A 7,500-nucleotide genomic window follows, 5' to 3' on the forward strand; every position below is an offset into this window, starting at 1 on the left:
GTGCCCAACTTGCTTGAAGATCCTTATACTTTCGCTTGAACGATTCAATCTGAGCTATCTTGAACAAGGCGAATAAGGCTTCTTTGAGATCATCAGCAGTCAAATTCTTGGTCTGCCACTCGGGAGGTGGACTCACTCTTTTTACCTTGCACATCAGGTTGAACTTGTACCCGATCCACTACGTGTAGAGCCCAATAAGCCTTTTCCAAGTGGAGTACTTCCCCCATTCTACTACAATTATAGAAGGGCTGATCAACATTGTTAGGACAGAGGCCCTGACTTTTAATTCGCTCTCATTCACTTGGAGGTCTTCTTTGGAACTCGACCATTCCTCCTCAGGCAGCATCAATTTTCCCGCCGAAAATTAATACCCCGGGAATCCTGACCTCTGGCAACCTACTGTCACGCAATCTTCACTTTGTATTGATTGTTTGTTTATTTTATTGTTCTGAAATTAGAACTCCAATTCCCGAGACGATGCTTTGCTAGTACAGGAAATTCATTCACTCATTCGTTTTTTTTCCTTGCCCCCCACCCCTACCCCTCAACTACCTTTGCATTGTAACCCAGTGATCTCCGGGGTGGCAACGATAAAAACAAACGCTAGAAAAACGCAATCTAGCATATTCTCCATTTTTCGCCCTTTTTATAAAAGAACTTTTCTATCTATGACCTGGCCAGAAAAGGAAAAAAAATCTGTATTTTTCTGTGATGTTTAACCGATAACGCCGTTGTCCACTTAGCGATCAGCCATTCAGGTTGCAGCGACATGTCAGCCCGCAACGAAGACAAAAATCCATCTCCAGTGGAAAACCAATCTTATGACTTTAAGGATAAACAACCAAAATTATAGGGGTAAGGCATATTTTCAGTGTACAATTATACGTAGGTAGTCTATAGCTTTCATCCTCTTCTTAAAGCCGCAATATTGATAATATATGTCTGCAAATTGTTAGAAGAAGCGGATCGTCTAGCACGCGTATGATAGTAGTTTTTGTTTGTCTTACGGATTATAGTCTTCAATCTGTCATAATCCGACTTTGTAGAAATTTTAGAGATTGTTTTGGTGGGGGTCTTAGTTTTCGTAATTACAAAAACTAAGAGCGGTCTTAGTTTTTGAGATTACGAAAACTAAGACCCCTAAATTTACCACTAAATTTGCCCTAAAACTCGGTGGAAAGGATCGAACATGATATAATTTGACAGATCAGCCCTACTTTGGTTTCAATTTGACTTTATTCGATTTTAGGAGGTCTTAGTTTTCGTAACACCCATAAAAATTGACTACTAAAGACACAGGTGCCAATATGAAATACAGGACTTCCATTCATCAGTTTGCAAACATGAGTATGTAAAATGGGATGTTTTGTTGTTTTAGAGGACTTTCACATTCACTTGGTTTCACTTATACAATCAACGTCTAATACTGAAATCCACTCAAAACAAAGTTAATACAATAGAAAGTGTCTAATTGTGTCTTGGACTAATGGAGCAAAAACACATGAACAGTCAATATTTAGAGACAAATAGTTTCATTTAATTTCACAGTTCATATGTTTTTGCGCTATCTGTTCCATGGATCAAGTGCAACCACCCTAGTCAATAGCATTGAAAAAGAAGAAATCTTTATTTTGTTTTAATAATAACTGACAGAATCTCAAACTCAGCAATAACATTTTTTTAATATACCACTGATCTCACTAATCTATGGAATACCTCAATAATATCTTAATATTATCCAATCAACAAATCAAACATACAATATATTATTTATCCTAATTGATTCTTGAAAAAATCTCTAATAAAATATACATGTACATAGATATATGATAAACATGTGGTCTATGTCAAAACCACTGAATCTTAAACTCAACAATAACATTTTCATATTAAGTTATTTTATATACTCATTTTTCTTTTGATATACCAAAAATCTCAAAAAATCGGTGTAATAAATTGATTATTTAATAAATTTTAAGAAAGGCTGTTATAAAATATATGTAATTAAATTAAATGCGGCCTATCTCAAAGGAGTTTTCCATAGCCTTTAGGGCAAATGGCTGGGAAACATCAACACACTACTTAGTAAGCAGTGCTTATTAATATATACCAAACAGAGGCACGAAGGCAATGACATGGAGCTTTAAATAAATCCAAGATGGTGTCAATCACTGCAAGGTTGACTTCTAACTATTAAAAAACGTTCTTGGAAATTAATTACAAATGGCAAGCAAAGATTCACTTAAAATCTATCCGAGTGATTGTACATATTGGAGTTAGCTCACAAAAACCGAATAATGCTAATGAATCAAATTCAAAATTAGCTACCCATATTCTAAAACCTGTAATTGAATTATGACCTATTTTTTAGGGGGATATATATAAAAACCATCCAAATTATCTACAACAAAATTCGAACTTGGGAACAAACATCAATAAGAAGTATAGAAGGGCAGAAAGTTGGAGTGAAATAATCAACTCCTGACCTTGCACAATCTAGCTAGGCCTTACACTTCTTTCAATTCACAAGGTTATTTACTTGCTCGTTGTTCGGTGGATTTGGTCTAAAAAAGCCAAAAATAGTCGCCAGCGCTGTACTTTACTAATCCGGATTCCACAGTAAACGACAAGTTAAATTATAAAGTAAGACTTACCCGATACCGTCAAGTCATCAAATATTGTTAGAGGTCTTTGATTCGTAAGAATCCGACTCCTTTCCAGCCTGTCGATTATTTCTACCTCAGGTTTTGCAAAGTTTGAGCCATTGACCTGTCTACCTAAAGTTTACTATGTTTACAACAATATGCTACTAAAATTGATCGCTTCCAAGACTAAAAAAGACCAAAAATCGGGCCGTGCCAAGAAAACGACTTTTCTGCCAAGAAAACGACACAAGATCTGGCAGGCGCTTCGCCTGCCGTCTATACCCTTCCCATGGTCCCTTGCGGTTCATCACCAGTCACTCGCATTTCGTGCTTGCCTTTACAATGAGAAAAACGAAGCGCCTGAGGAGAAGGCTGCCGGGAAAGCATTTTGCTCGCAAGTGAGTTCGGCGTCGATCGCTCGGAGGAACTGGAGGTGAATCACTGAATAGTGCAGGATATTCACTGATTGAGTAGCCAATCAGAGCGCCCGAAAAACACTATCCACTGTTTTAGTATATACTAATACACAATATCAAATTAGCTAACAGCTATATAATTAGCTAAACTATAAAGCAGCACAAATCGCCCGCCAGAGGGCAGCTGGGCGCTGTCATTAACTCTTTTAGGTGGGCTTAAAGCTCATGCATCCTTTCTGCTGTGTCAATCAATATTGTCATTAACCCATTGTAATATGCATACATCATGCACTAAAATGCCTTTCTTACCTTTGGTAGGTTTCAGCGCTGTTACTTTCATCAACACAAAAGACCTCTGAGAGCATACCGTACATGAAAATACATGAAGTACCTACCCAGGAATTAGTACTCAGACCGGCTCGGACAGTGGTAAAAATCTTAGGCACGTACAACGTGCATGAGCTTTGGAAAACTGCGTGAGCTCCCTCCACTGCCCCTCCCTCTCCCCCCCCCCCCCCCAAAAAATAGATATATACATAAACTAGTAATAGTTGACACTACAGGTGCCCCCGCTCTGTATATTGTCGGTCACTATAGCATTCTTGCTTGTTGTGTAGCTCTTTGAAATATACCGATTCATAAGGAAGATTTTCACACATATTCCATAAAATAGGTGAGATAAATACAGGAAACGCAAGGTTGCATGCACAGTTTCAGGCCCGGGGTTTCAGGTCGATTTACACAGCTTTGATCAAAACATTCTCAGTTTCGAGAATTGTTTATTCTAAGCCATAAGAAAAGATTTAATTTGAAGTTGAATTTTTCGCTATTTCTCTTTCACTTTTTACATTCAGTTCATTTTATTTGCGGGAAAGTAAGTCTTAGAAATTAAAAGGACGTTTGATCAATTCCCACTCGCGCATTCTAGTCTTATTTTAAACTTTATAGCGGAAGGACATCTGTGCCTCAGGGAATAACTCAGCACAGAATTTTATTGTCGGCGAATTTCTGTAATTGTCCATCGTTCTGCTAGTGAGAAGCTAGCCGTTGTTCACTCATCTTGCTTGTTTGGGGCTGAGTCTTATTCCGGTCAAAGAGAGAGAAAGGTTTCCAATGAAAGATTTGTGAACTCGTGTCTGGCAAACTCTCCAAGTGTTTATATATACATGTTTAGTTATATGCACCTTATAACTTCTTCTGCGCTCAACGAGTGTCGTTAAAATTTTGGTCCATAACTTTCACTGAAACAACTGCTTCACAGAATGTCACTGATAACACGTAACGCAAAATAGTGTCGAAGTATGACTGCACAATAAATGTCACAAAATCTACCTGAGCAGTCCCTTGGGGATGTTCTGTCTTTACGTTATCCTAACCATTTCGTACTTGCAGGCGCAAACAATAGAAACGTCATCATTACCTACCGATTCCTCGCGGCGGCTGTTCAAGCAAATCGAGATTTTTCCTATATTGACTGTATGACTGTATATTTCAACTGTAAGTACTTTCCTTAATATACGCAAGTTACTAGAGTGCCCCCTCGGGATTTCGCCTTCCGGGCGAAATCCCTGCGGGGGCAATAAATAAATGAAACCCATCAACACAGTCGGTACATCACATTTTCAAGATCGGCGATGAGTTAGGAGAAACGTCTGTTTGTGCTCAGGAGAACGGAGTAGCTAGTACCAGGATCAAAGCGGCAGAAGACTTTCATTCCTCATATCTACTGCAGTCAATGCCATGATCAATACGTTACTCGCCAGTGCAGCGTTTCCCACTTTTTGGAAGAAGTCGGAGTGTCAGATATCCTTACAGAACCAGTGAGCAAAGCGGCACTGAGATTTCAAGAAGCAAATTTATTGAGCCTTAGTAGAATTTACAAAAAAGAGAATTACTCAGTTTTTATGTGAATCAAAAGGGGTATTAGGCGACACTTTTTCAGACATACTCTTATTTTAAAAAAATTGTTTTCTTTCGGTGTACAGTTAAACCTAGCCTGCGTAGCATGGTGGTTTTGTCTCCTTGCGGTTTCTCTGCCTTTGTTACTTAGCGCGCCCAACCAAAACCGCTATGCTACGCAGGCTAAGTTAAACCCGGCCTTATGGACACCCACTTAATATGCGAATACCACGCCCCTTTTTTCTATTTAGAGAACAAAAAATGATATGAATGTTTAGGCACAAAAAGACCCAATGAAATTAGTTAAGTTGATTAAGGGGTTGTATTTCGCTTGATAATGTAATTTTAGTGCTTTTTTTCTAAATCGTTTTAGTCTCGGCCCAAAAGAGCAAAAAATCGCCCGGTGGATTCAAAGCGCACGCAGACAGGACCAGCAACAAAGGACCTGTTTTTCTAAACCTGGATATTAGCGCTTCAGAAAATCTGTTTGATTTTTACCAAAAACCAAAAAATGAGAACAATGTAGAAAGATGCCCTGAAAGGAGGCAAATTTCAAAGATAAAAGCAACAGTGCTGCAGGTTATACATGTTGGTGGCTCCCAGGCGGTGCACAATCCTTGTTTACGGATTGTGACTGAATAAATATCTGACTGTAATTTTACTATTGCGTAAGAAGAATATACCAGTTTTTTGGAAGCTGCGACTTTTTTTCCTTTTTAATTGAATGTTTATGCAAATTTTGTGGGATCGTGCGGGAGGTCGGGCATTTGGGTACCCTGGGCCACCCCCGAGCTTTTAACAAGCACGTGGTTTCCTATCCTGCAACAACTAGACATATAGGATTTTACTGGTAGCTGCAAGCAGATTGCCAGATGGAGCAATCATTGCTTATCAATACAGAACTTACACTGCAAAATAGGGAGCTATCGACGTACGTGAATCGACTTCTTTTTATTCAACCAAATTTCGTTTGATCTAGGATAGAGCTTTTTATAAAAGTTAGGGGGAATGATTTAAATACTTTCATGATCATGTATGATTAATCTATTATAGGAAGAACTTCCTTTCGTATTATTAAACTATTCAGAACAGATAGCTTTACACACTATTACTGATTTTAATTTTAAGGCATTTTTTGCCCACGAACTATTTGTAACAAGATAACAATGACAACATAGCCTTATAACGAAGGCAGACGTCAACTGAAATAAAAAAATGAACATCAAAAATGCTTCAATTGAGGACGGGGCATTTGACAGCTCAAGTGTCAGATCTGGATATATTTTTACAAAGACTACGTGCTGTGTACAGCTAAACATTGTTCTCTGAGATCGCGTAAAACTTAACTTTACGGAGATATTTAAAGCAGTTACTCTCAGATAACAGCAGCTATGGAAAAATTATTATATTTTTGAGTAGACATGTCTCATAAACGGGCTACAAATTCAACAGGAATACGCGCGAACTGAATAAATTGTCTGTTGAACATTTTAAAGGTTCTGCTCCACTTACACAATTTTCCCTTGCTGAACATAAACTGTACCGAGCCGTATCTTGGTCCGCTATATAGAAGCGATATCATGGTTCAAATTTTAAACTGTAAGATCCCTGAAAGAGGTCTCCTCAATGGAGCGATATGTAAAAGGTTTCAAAGGTTTCACGTCGGTGAAGATGTGCGGCCTGTCACCTCTTGCAAGTTTTTACTTTGATGCTTTCCAGACAGTGCCCTGCTCCACCAGTGAAACAACATAAAATCACAACAAACCTGTTCACGGGCAGTACACCACTGTACAGAAAAGTCAACCTTTAAATGAAAACAAATGAAACAACACATTTCGAACGAACTAAGAAATTGTTTGTTTTCATGAAACATTCTATATTTGAATAAAAAGTTTGACAAGGTCCCAAAATCTATTATAATTTCAACCTTTTTATAAAAACAACTCAGAGCTCTAACTTACAAATGACAAGACATAAAGGTTAACTCAAGGTTTCACGCCGTTATACATGTGCAGTCTGTCATCCGTCACAGTTACTCACGCCATATGGTGCCATGCTGTGCCAGTAAAACATAATCTTGTCTGCATTCTGTACACTACACAACTGTATAGTCAACACAAGCCTTGCTTTAAATTGAAACGAAAATATACAACATAGTCCCTCGCCATTTTGAGGAACGCTTATACATCATAAACATTTTAACAAGATGTTTTTATACTTTACAAAAAAGCAAGACAAGACTCCTTTTTTTCAAATTTAAACCTTTAAAAAAGCACAACCTAGCTTTGAGAAAACACGGATCGAACCTACAGCAACCTGATTGGTTTTTTGCAAGGAACTAATCAAACCGCACCATTTTCGATCCTCCAAACAAACCAGGGTGGATATATAAACGCTTACTAAATCAAGCAATAAGGAATGGTTCCGAGTTCACCTCAACCATCCCACCACATAGCAACTGATGAGAATCGTAAGATTCGAAACCGCCGGTCTTGCTTGTAAACTTATATTTAACTACACACATTATGTAGTGGCACAAA

The sequence above is a fragment of the Porites lutea genome, chromosome 3 (assembly GCF_958299795.1).
Source record: "Porites lutea chromosome 3, jaPorLute2.1, whole genome shotgun sequence".
NCBI classification, from domain to species: Eukaryota; Metazoa; Cnidaria; class Anthozoa; order Scleractinia; family Poritidae; genus Porites; species Porites lutea.